The sequence below is a fragment of the Bemisia tabaci genome, chromosome 4 (assembly GCF_918797505.1).
Source record: "Bemisia tabaci chromosome 4, PGI_BMITA_v3".
NCBI lineage: Eukaryota > Metazoa > Arthropoda > Insecta > Hemiptera > Aleyrodidae > Bemisia > Bemisia tabaci.
Genome location: NC_092796.1, coordinates 55,726,467 through 55,738,977, shown reverse-complemented (window position 1 = coordinate 55,738,977; position 12,511 = coordinate 55,726,467).

Here is a 12,511-nt window from a genome sequence, read left to right as displayed (position 1 = left end):
GCGAGAAAGTTTAAAAGAGGCTTCATTGGTTTTTCATGAAATTTCCTCATATAAACTCCCCTTGCAATTGAATTTGTGGCGAAAAAAACACCAACATTTGAAATTTTAGCCATGTCCGACCTCTTCAATTCAGTGCTGCCATTTCCCGGAATTGATTCCGAAATTCAGAACTTTCCAAATAATCGGAATTTTTCCGGGAATCCTCTGAATCCCCGGAATTTTCAGCTGTTTTCGGAGTTTCCTCGAAATATGCGGTTTTTCGTCAGCTTAACCATTTATTTGATCAAAATCAGGGATTTCTTCACTGGAAAAAAACGCATATGATCTAGAGTCCAGACTCTTGAAAACATTGACAAGAAAGAGGACCTTGATTCAATCACATTTAAGCTTAAATCAAAAGGAAATCCGCTCAAATTAAGAGGCTTGGTTCTTGTTTTAAAGCTTAAATCTGCTTGAATCAAGAGCACTTTTTCTTGTCGATGTTTCTAAGAGTCTGGACTCGAGATCCAATGTGTTTATTTTCCCCAGTGTTGATCAAATATGACGATCTTCGGAACTAAATCCGGGCGTATTTCGGAATTTTTTTTAAAAAGTCGGGATTTTTCTCGAAACTTTGGCAAATCGGAATATATTTCCGGAAATCGGAATCATTTCGGAATCTTTTGATAAATTAAAATAGGAGCACCGACTAGCTGGTTCCTCTGTGCGCCGTGCGAGTGACGTTGCGACGACGATCAGGCCCACGTCCTGCCATTTTCCCGATGAGTTATGTACGGTCTCACCGGCTATCGGTTGACAATACCCCTCATCGCGATCGATCTCGGAGAATGATTCAATAGCCGAGCGGGTTTTACGGCCACCGCTTCAATAGCGCCTCCTTCCGGCCGCGGCCAGAGAAGAAAAGTCGAACGTTGGGTGCGAGGCCGGGACCCAATAAAAATAATGATCGCGATGGATCTACCAGTACGACGCACGCCTCCGATATGGGTCACAGACGTTGAGCAGTTGTAAACGCGTTTAGTGTCATCTGCACTTGATGTCCGTCGTGCACGTATCTGGAGCATCGGCCCACCCAACAACTGCAGGGATGCAGAAAGTTCCCAGCCTCCTGGCCTGGTTACACGCTCAAATTTCCGTCAAATTCCAGTCAAAAGGATGACCAAGATGGCGGTCGAGAGTTATCTAGATTGATGAGTAAAATTAATTAAAACAGCGTGTTGATTGAAATAAGAATGAAATAAGCACGGTTGTGTGGAAATCAGATGAAGGATGAGCCCCACAGTCCCATCATCTACCATCAAATTTTTGCAGGCCGCAGAAATTTGATGGTAGATGGTGCGCACCAGTCACCATTTGATCGGAAATTGATGGGAATTTAAGCGTGTAACCAGCGTATTCCTGATTTGAATACTCTTTTTCTTGCCAAAATACTCAAAGTGATGACTTTTTGTTTGTCTTTTTCGCTTTATTAGGAAATTGCCGTTATGGGAAATTTTCAGTTTCAGGTGTCTCGAATTTGATGAATTTCATGTTCAAGTGGAAACTACTAAGCGTCTCAAGGAAAAGGATCCTTGATTGTTTTGTAGTATGGATGAGAACGGCGGATCTAGCAAATTGGCAACATTGCTGCTTCTACTTTTAAACTTACGGAATGGGCCTGTTGCAAACTTTTGCTAGAGCAAAAATAAGAGTTGTTTCCCACAGATGATGCCTCAAAAATCACGATGAGCGCATCGGCAAAGTCTAAAATGCACTCATAAATTCACAATCTGCGTAAGAAAGTTGCGTTATTTTGAGCTTCCCGCTTCAAAAACGATACTACGGCACAGGTGAACATTTTGTAAGAGGAGTCGTTCCATCGTCGGCAATACTCATCATGGCCGACGCCAATCCGCCAAAACACGTGTGATGGGACGAGATAACACCTGAACTGGATTAGACCAGATAACAATCGGCGTGTTTACGTTCATATTTTCCACGCCCGAATTGATTGACCTTGAACTCTCCTCGAATTACGCGCGGAACTCGCGCGCAAGCGTCAGCCATGCTGAATATCGCCGACGATGGAGCGACTCCTCTAACAAAATGTTCACCTGTGCCGTAGTATCGTTTTTGAAGCGGGAAGCTTAAAATAACGCAAATTTCTTACGCAGATTGTGGAGTTATGAGTGCATTTCAGACTTTGCCGATGCGCTCATCGTGATTTTTGAGGCATTATCTATAAGAGACAACTCTTATTTTTGCTCTAGCAAAAGTTTGCAACAGGCCCATTGTATCGATTCTTGGGGGGGCCAGGTGCTCCGACAAGAATCGATTATTCAACATATGTTTAAATGGAGGAGAGTCAATGTCGCCAAATTTCAGGATCCGCGTCAGGATGACAAAAGAACCTAATCTGCTAAAATACACGAGTGCCGTTTGATGATGTCGCAAAGCGATAAATTTTCTCACTATTGATTGTAAATCTTGTTTCCTACAGTTTTCGATGTCAGAAATACATTAAAAATAGAGGGAAATACTGCAAACTCAGCTCATTAAGCACTCTCAAATGAACTCATAAATTTTTTGCGTGCAAATTCTCCATTTTGCTATATTCACGTCAGTTCCCACGCTAACTCAAGCCTCGGCCCTCTCTTTTTCCTCGTCTCTTGATTTTTCTCAACCTTCTCGTTTTGTCACGTGACGTGTTCGCACTTCTGAGAAACCGATTCAGTCATACTTGAAAGTCTAGTCAAATTTACCGATAAAAATGGTACACAAAAACTTTGGACCTGCCAACGCACGTGAATCGATTTTGAAGAAGGCAACTATTCGTGTTGCACTGTGATCGCTCTTGCCTATGTATCAATTTGAAGGCGCATTTGCTGACCGTCGAGTTTCGCAGTGAGGAAAATTAATGGCGGATCAGCAGTGTAATCGTGGGGTTTGGAGGACAAGAAAGACAAGTGGCGCTTACAAGAAAATTGAGTCTCGAATGATTCCAACTCAAATTAAATTAGCCTTAAAATATATTCTAAAAAAATTCACTATACTACTAAAATCCAATTTTTAAGCATCAAGAATAGAGCTTGAGTTTTCTTTCTGCCCCAAGGCTCCGTGTAATTTTGAAACTCCAAACACGTATTTCTTGAAAAATCAAAAACTGCACTTACCCCACTTGTCCTTCAAGCCCCTCAATTAATTTAGATAATGAGCCCTGAAGTAGTCTTCTTTTTTTACACTGTTCGGCACCCAGGCCTGGTGCTTAACGCTTGCTGATCCTTTCGCCATTTCCTTGCACTCCTCAATTTTACCTTATTGAACACTTCATTGAACTATACTTCCTACTATAAGAGTGTTTTCCACTCACAATGAAGAGTTTTTCCACACCAAAAGTTTTGTGTCTCTATGATCTTTCATTTGAATCATATTCCATTGGACCGCGTTAAACAGAAAGGAACCAAGCCACATCAGCTATTGCCAAATTTAATTGGGCAATTTAATTTTTTACATGAAAACGGTTCTGCGGATTTTCGTGCAAATTGCAGTGAAAATTCTCCTAGTTTGAAGCAAATTCCTCAAAAATGTCAAAGGAATCCGCACAAACGTTCTCTCGTAAAAATTGAATCGCCCAGTTAAATTTGGCAATAGCTGATGTAGCTTGGTTCCTTTCTGTTAAACTCGGTCCCATTAAGCCTCGTTCACTATCCAAAAAAAAGAGCAACTTTTGAGGAAACTCCAAGACACAGCTTTTGGTCAGGAACACCGAGTATGCCAACCATCGGAAACGCTGAGAAAATGAGGTAATTTTTCGATGGTCTTTTTGCGGCAACCCGGCGAGCGGCCCGGCGCGATGCAACGAGCGTGTCATGGATCAATTTCACGAGCTCGTCGGGCAGATCGACGGACCCACGATATCGAGACGAAGAACCTCGTACCTCCATCGGTGATTCCCTGTAAATACGCGGTTTTTGATAGCACACCGTACACCGTGCCGCACCGGAGCAAAGCCGCTGCAGAGAAGCTCGAAAACCGGGTCATGCATTTCTCCGGCCCCACCTCGCCCCCCTCCCCCACCGCCACCCCCTGCCCAGCGCCAAAATTTAGAGCCGCGCTGTCGGTCGGCCGCGGAACCATGACCTCCTCCGTGAGAGCGTCGAGAGAAAGGAACAGGAGCGCTGCCGTCCTAAGGAAAAACGCCGTATGAGCCGTCAGGTGTTGTCAAATTTCCTTCGAAAAACCGCAAATTTTCAGGAAAATCTGTGAATATTTCTCGTCTGATTTTTCAGATGATTTCGTTCGTAATTTTATCTACAACGTTTGAAAATTTCAAGGGTATATCGACGGTGAAAGTCGGCAATCACATAACTCGGTTTGCGACGTCGCAGACTTCCTGTCATACTTTATTTTTTAAACGGAAAACTACTCAACGGTAATTCTTTAAAACTGCCGTGATTTTTCTTCTATGTGCGAGGAAAATTCTGCAAAAACTTCAAGGAATCATGTCCATTTGTTCTCCTTTAAAAAAATAACATAGTTGCGGAGATTTTCAGACACCGCAAACGAGTTATGTGATTGCCGACTTGCACCGTCGATATTCAATATAGGGTATATAGCAGATTCCTCTAGTTAGGTTAAGCTACCGCCAAATTTTTTGAGTTTGAAGATTTTCTTTTACTATTTTAATTATATTAATTCTAAATAGTAGGGTATTCAATCCTAGTTTTTAACAGAAATTTAAATTTTTATTGTTAAGATTTTTTTAAATTTTAAAAATTTTACTTATTGATAATTTGTCTTATTAATGTCTTGAACTCCTTGGAATAATAAAATACCCTAATACCCTAAAAAATAACCTTTGAAATACTTTTAAGGGTAATAAGGGTATAAATATTTTGTATTGATAATTTTTTAAAAAAATGAACATTTTCTGATAGGAAATTTGGCAACTCTGGAATGTTCATACGGCGTTTTTTCCGTAGCACGGCAGAGCGGAGGACGGGCTGGCCGCGGCGCGACGCACTATGGTCCGAATAGCCGGTTTAAGCGGCATTAAATCAGATACGTATGTTTAAACCTCGCAACATGAGTTTTCAGGGGTTTTTAGGGTCGCTGAGTGCAAAAATGCTAATATTCTTCAGGAAAAATCCATTTTTAACATTTTTATACTTTATATAACTGTGGTAATAATTTGTTCAGAAACCTTAAATTGGGGCTCATAATCCCAATTGAAGCGGTGGAGCAATTGGCATCGCGTCTCACTCATCATCTTAATGTCCCGGGTTCGATTCTCGATAGATTTTTTTTTTTTTTTTATAAGTTTAAAAATTAATTTTACATTGGATGGACTATAAGAAGCTAAAAGTAGAGCCTCGTCAAACACTACTATCAAGGGAACTTGAAAAAGACAGCTCAGGATAATACTTCTACGTTTCATGGCTCCAGAGGCCTACTCTCAAGTCCCACCGATCAGCCGTTTGAACTTGTTTTCGTCTGCCAAGCGAAACTTAAGCTTAAATATATCCATTTTGATAGATTATTTGTTTGAAACATGGGTAAACGTAAAAAAAAAAAACGTTTACGGGACCTCAAAGTGGCTTCCTAAGACAATTTCATTGCTCGGGAGCCTTACTTTCAAGTCCCACCGATCAACCGTTTAGACTTGTTTTCGTCTGCCAAGCTAAACTTATGCTAACATATATCTACACTGATAGATTATATGTTTGAAACACTTAAAACGTCAAAAAAAAAACTTTTACGGGGCCTCAAAGTAGCCTCTCGAGGCGATTCTTTGCTGTTCTTGAGCACAAAGTTTCAATTGGTCCCGATCAACCCCATCAACTCGTATTATTCTGCCTGGGCAGATTTAGGCTCTAATGCATTCGATTTGCTAGAATATGACAATGGAACATGATAAAAGTCATCGTCAATGGCATATGATAGCTAATTGTAGTAAGTGATAAGAAACGCGAAAACGTCATTTTTCATGAGAAATAACTTGAGGCTATGGTGGACTATGGTTCTGCCACTAGACTAAAAGATAGTCTAGAGTCATGACAATAACTTCCGAGTAAAATTACGAGGTGCTCAGAGGTGCTAAGTATATTTTTTGGGTCCTACTTCTGCGATTTTATTGATAAAACTGACTATGTCTAAGGGTTAATCTAGAGCATTAGATATGATAAAAAAGAATAGTTTCAGCATAAAACATTTTAAACTTATCTTGTATTTTGTGAATCAAGTGCCCAAACACTTTCAGGTACGGTGAAACGACGAAAACAAGCCCTTAAACACAGCACTGCCGCTCGGTAACTGGAATCGCACTCATAAAGTGCTCCGCGCGCCGCACTTCCCAGGCTTGTCACATCTTTATTAGTGCTTTAATCGAAGTGAAATTTTACAGGAGTCTTCTCTACAGTATGTACTATCGATCTACCTCTTAAAATCTAACTTTTTCCAAACTTCACTTTTTCGATTTATTGCCGCTTAAACCGGCTATTCGGACCATAGTGCGACGCGGCGCGGTGCTACGGTTTCATTTATCATCCGGACGGGAGCAGAAAGGAAACGTCCGCGAAGCTGATTGGCATTGATTAGCGGGGTTGCCGCCTTGCCCGCCGGCTGTGGAGTTCGCGGGGTTTGTCAGGTGTATCGCTCGGGAGCTTCATTTTGGGGCTTCGAAGACTCCCACGCATGGTTACCACAGTCAGGGAAAACCGGGAAATGCCAGGGATAAGTTATCAAACCACTGAAAAAAAAACAAGCAGGAAGCTCCAACGCATTGGCGTCGGAGAGCGGCTCTGGGGGCAGTAGTTGTAGTCAAGAATGAGGGCCTAGACACATTTTGTCATTGATGTACAATCCGACAACTGTCGATTCATGTTTTGTAACTTAGCAGATTTACGTAGCCGGTGTATAAATGTGTATTGGGCTTTGATATGGCGAATACATGGCATTATCACTTGTTGTATACTTTTAATTTTGAAAGCTCTTTGGAGGTCCGCTTCCTAAAAAATCTCTGGTTGATAAGTCGTTTAGCGAGGCTGCAAAAAATTTGCATTTTTATATCTGAAAGTGTAGGTATTGGTTTTTTGTATAATTGTTTTTTTGGATTGCTGGAAAAGTAACGCATACTTCTATAATTTAGGACTGAGTCAGGGAAATATAAGGTTCGTTAAATAGTAAATATTCCTAGTACCGTGTGACACTATTGTTAACGAAAAGTTTTTGCAACTTGTCAAAGAGGTTGTTGAATGATCTTCGAATAACTTTTGATGAGCTAGAGGTAATGGTTCTATCTGCAGCTCGTGGACTTCTGTACGATATTGTCCAGAATCATCTAAATTTTCAAAAAGTGTCCGCTTGTTCGATACCCAATTTGCTCATTCATGCATACAAGGAGAAGCGCATGAAAGCTTTAGCAGACATTTTGGAGATGAATCAAGAATTAGATGAAGAATTTATGACTTAAATCACGGCACCTTAATCACGGGATGACCTTAATTACGGCAACTATTTATTGTCCATGAGATGCAGATGGTTCCATTTCCCTAGCTCATCAAAAGGTATTCGAAGATCAATTTCATCAGCCACCCGTACGAACCACGTTTCTAGTGACCCGTACTTGCTTCGCACGTATGAAACATACAATCAGAGAAAACAGAATTCATCTTACAATAATCAATAATCAGTAGGACATGAATCGTTGCGATGTATAATACGACATTATAATGCGGCATTACTATTGTAATTCATTTTAATGTTTAGGGGCATTATAAATCATTATTGCCACGTCGGAATGAAATGTTGTAGACTGAATTGAAAAGCATGTTGGCAAAATTTATTATAAAAATAGTATAACATGTAGGTACATAACATAAAGGTAATACAAATTAAATGATTAGAGCGTGTATATTTCATTACATTATAGGTATATTACAATCATTTTTGTCATTGTTGGAAATTTTGATGTTTGAATTTTGATAGTTGATAGTTGATAGTTTGAGAGTTGAAAATTTGGTTATTTTATTTAGTTAAGGTGATTCGATAGACGCCATATTTTGTGTCAGAATGGCATGCGACATATCCCATCAATTGGTTCCATTTTTTCATTTACTCATCATTTTTCTCCAATTTTAAGTTTCGCAATTCTGTTTTCAGGAGACTAAAGCACTCACTTATCAATTTGTATATTTATATTGAGTTAAGGGTAGAGACGTATTCCTCACCGGAATTGAGGAATGGAGGTGTTACAGTAAGTCCGGCATTAGGTTCCATTTCGACATCAGCGACGATCAACGCTACGATACTGGAAGCCAGTCTTCCGATATTAAATCCCTAGCGGGGAAGAAAAAAAATGCCTAGATTTCGCTAAAAATCCCTAAATCCCCAGATTTGCTCAAATATACTTAAAAAATCCCTAGATTTTGCAAAAAGCGCCATTTTTTTATGAAGAATCATGATGTCATTCGATGTAGCGATTTGCAATATTTAAATCTGATTGGCTCGTTTGAATTTTGGCGCTCTCTGAAAGCAGTGCTAATCCAGACCAATAAAATGAAAGAATATTAGTTGATTTCTTATTATTAACAGGTTGAATGCAGTTGAATGTCAAGTACATCGAAGGACGCAATCGTTTTAATTTCCGGCTTATTTGCGGGGAAAATAGTGTTGCCAAAAAGGCCTACAAAATATAGATGAAAAAATGTTTTCGATTGTCGAAGCTAGAATTGAGGTTAAAAAGTTGATTTTTGGTAACTTTACCTCATCAAAAAAAAATCCCTAGATTTCCTGAAAAATCCCTAAATCCCTGGAAATTCCGGAAAATCCCTAAATCTAGGAATAAACTCTTAGACATCGGATGGCTGTTGGAAGCATTAGAGTCAACATTTGAAACGCTGCTGCAGAATTTGCCGGGAGTATAATCGAGTGTTGAAAGTCAGTAGAATTGAACAATGTAATAATTGCTTTCCGAAATAAGCGTTATAATAAAAAAACAACGAATCTGAACTGTTAATACTGGAACACACCTTCTGTAAATGTACCTTGCGAGAGATAAGTAAAAAAATAGATGTACTGGAGGAGAAGTGCTTCTCCACAGAGTTTGAAGAAGGAAAAAAAATGCCCAAATTTACTTACTTCAGCATTTTCGGCAAAATCACTGCAATTTCCGAACCTTTTTCTGGCCAGGGGCCAAAATTAAATGATTATGAAGGGCCACTTAGATGTTGTAGATAAAAATAGGACTGTTGAAAAATTCGCCGTTTTCAATAAATATGTACCCGGAATGGAAGACATCTAGGGGAAAATTGTTACGATTTTCCGATGCAAATATTTTCCTACAATCTATTTTCCTGCGTTTTGGGATTATACGTACTAAGCAGGCTAAGGGCCCGTTCGCCAAAACTAATCGGAACTGTATGAATGAATTGCTCCTTTTAAAAATCAAAACAATATCGAATTGCGATATATTACACAGTTAAGATAGGGCTATGTCCTGTCGTAAGCGGCGACATAAAGTCGATATCATTTCAATAATCGCCCCAATGGCCACGATAGTTGTTAGACGTTTACGGTTTCCCTGGTAACCTTTGTTTGCTATCAGCTGATATCGAGTAAATGACTAGGAAGCTCCAACCCAGTGGTTAAAGCTTCCTTAACCGCGAAAACTTTAAAATTCAAATTTTCAAATTTTGAACGTAAAGTACATTTTTTCCATCACGAGATAAAAGCACAAACAAGTTTTGAATTGTTGACTGTATCACCATGATTCCAAAAATACAATACACAACATAGCACTTACTAACAATAAAACAGTATGCAATAAAATAAAGTCATGACAAGGAACATAGCCGAAAATGGCGCCGATTCCCATCAACCAACGCGCGGTCTCTACAATGTAACATGCTGCATTGATACTCCCCAGCTGGGACCGTCCGGAATAGCAGCTCTAGTGCAAGCACCAGAGCCGCTAAAATCTCGGTGTATTTTCCAAGATAAGGGTAAAATTACCAAGAATTCCGGGTTCTATTTGATCCCTGTTTTTTCTTGATGAAATTACCATTTATGGTATTGGTAATTTTACGGAGAAATTTCGGTAAAATTATTGAACTTACGGCAAAGTTACCGATGGACCTTGGTAAAAAACGCCAAGATTTTTATCGACAGTGGTAGAATTACCGAGATAAAATGGTAGAGTTACCGGAAATCGATTACCAATAAAAGTGGTATTCTTACCAGAAAAATCCAGTAAAAATACCAGTTTTTAGGTAAGTTTACCAGTCTGTCTTGGTGACATTACCAATAATTGGTAAAAAAGTGAGATGGTATAAAGTTACCAACAGACCTTGGTAAAAACGCAAAGAATTTTTTCAGTGAGTCACTTCTATTTGCTTTTTGGAATGTTTTTGACTATTCGACCGACAAATTGTGCCTGGAAGCTATTTCTAATTATGTATTTTTTAACCATCCGGCATATCATCAATTATCAGGGAATTTCACGAAAATGTGTCAGGGAATTTCATTTTCTAAAATCTGTGGCAACTCTTCCCACGGTGTCCCGAGACTACACTTTAAGAAAGAGTAACTGACATTTTGTGCGTTAACGTGGAAAGTAGAGCGCAAAGTAACTTAATCATGCGGTTAATAAGTTTTGGCTAGTTTTTCTTCGGGTACATCGGTCAAATCTTTGGGTTGGAAATTGGTGAACTTGTTAAAAATCAACCGAGATTCGCCTGGACCAAACCTGGATTGCATTGGTGATAGTCCTATGCGCTTACAACTCGCAAGTCGTAACCTCTGCGAGTGGCAATGAAAGAAGCAAATAGTGCATTAGTTTAGCAGGAAACTTTCGTCATCAAAAGATGTCTCAGAGCGATCTACGGTTTTGGTCGATTTATCCAAGAATTTTGGCGATCAACCAAGTTTGTTTGGTCAATCGGACTGAAAAAAATAATTCAAGGTAACCTTCAAATAAACACGGACATTTTTAACTGTATATTCCGATGTTCAAGTCTTGATTCATAAGAGCAGCATCTCGCTGTAATTAATTGCGCACGCCCGGCAGTAAAGCTTTCGTGAGGGCAAAGGTATTCAAAACGCCTTCAATTTGTTGTATATGCAGCGCTGACAATCACTGAATACGAACAGTTGCTTCAAGTCTCCTTAATAGCGTCGTGCAGCGCCGCACCGTGTGCGGCTGAGAATTCATTCTCAGACAAGTGCGACTCGCTTGGCGGCATATCGCAGTCTCCTCCGTTTATTATTCGTGATCCTGAAGGGGGGTTTCAGGACACTCCGTCATTGACTTTTTGTCCGTGCACCTGTTTTGTCCAGTAGTTTACATCCACGCGGAAAATAAAAGTTGTGTTGAAAGAAACCATACAAAAATGAATAAAAATGGGAGAAAAACCAAGAAGCACGCATTCATTAGTTTTACCCTGTATGACTGTGTACATCGATCTTTTAGAGTCAAATACATCCGATTTCGAGCGTTTGGTTGCGCGGACACCGCGCTGAAGCATATTAAAAGCACAAAATATAAAAGAAAACATTAAAGTGCTTTGGGAATCATTAAATTTGACACAGAACCACCGTAATAATTACAAAACACATTTTATATATTCCTCAAATACATTTTTTTTCCCATCAATTTAAATGAGGAAAATCCATGCAGAGTGTGCAAAAATTTCAAAATCATGAACTGAAAAACACCGCGATTTTAAATATTACGAGCCATAACACAGAGCGGAGCGGCGTGCTACCGGCGCGAAACGCGCACTAACGCCTACAAACCTAAGGGGATACTTTGCGCATTGCGCAATGCTTGAAGTATCCCCTTAGGTTTGTAGGCGCCATTGCGCGTTGGGAGATGGTCCGTCCGCGCCGCAGCGTGCCACGGCGCCTCAAGCAACTATTTCACAACAGGGGTGTTGCACAGTATCAAACGAAATTGAAGGCGCTCCAACATTTTAAGAATGATAGGCATCCTTTAAGAGTACGAAGCTTTCCTCGAAAAATAAATTAGGTACTACGGCACGAACTCCCCTGCCGAAAAAACGCGTGGACATAAACTACTAGAAGAACCAGGTGTGCGGACAAAAAATCGTTGTCGAAATGTCCTTCAACCTGAAGGGGCCCATAGGTGCATTCACCTACACTGCCGTGCTAAGGAAAAACGCCATATGAACCACCAGGCGTTGCCAAATTTCCTTTTATAAAACACGAATTTTCTGGTAAACTTATGAATATTTCTCTTCCAATTTTTCAGATAATTTTGTTCGCAATTTCACCTAAAGTCCCTGAAAATTTCAAGGAAAAATATTTACCTCTTTCCTCCAAAATAAACATTTTATTGAAGGAAATTTGGCAACTCTCGAATGTTCATATGGCGTTCTTCCTTAGCACGGCAGTACATATGCTCGTGCGTTTATTTTTCGTCAGCATAATGCGGTCTAAATTAAGCCAATGTTATCAATGGTCTAATTGAACAAAGGCGTAAGTTGGTCTTGACCGCAGACCCAAACCGCAGATG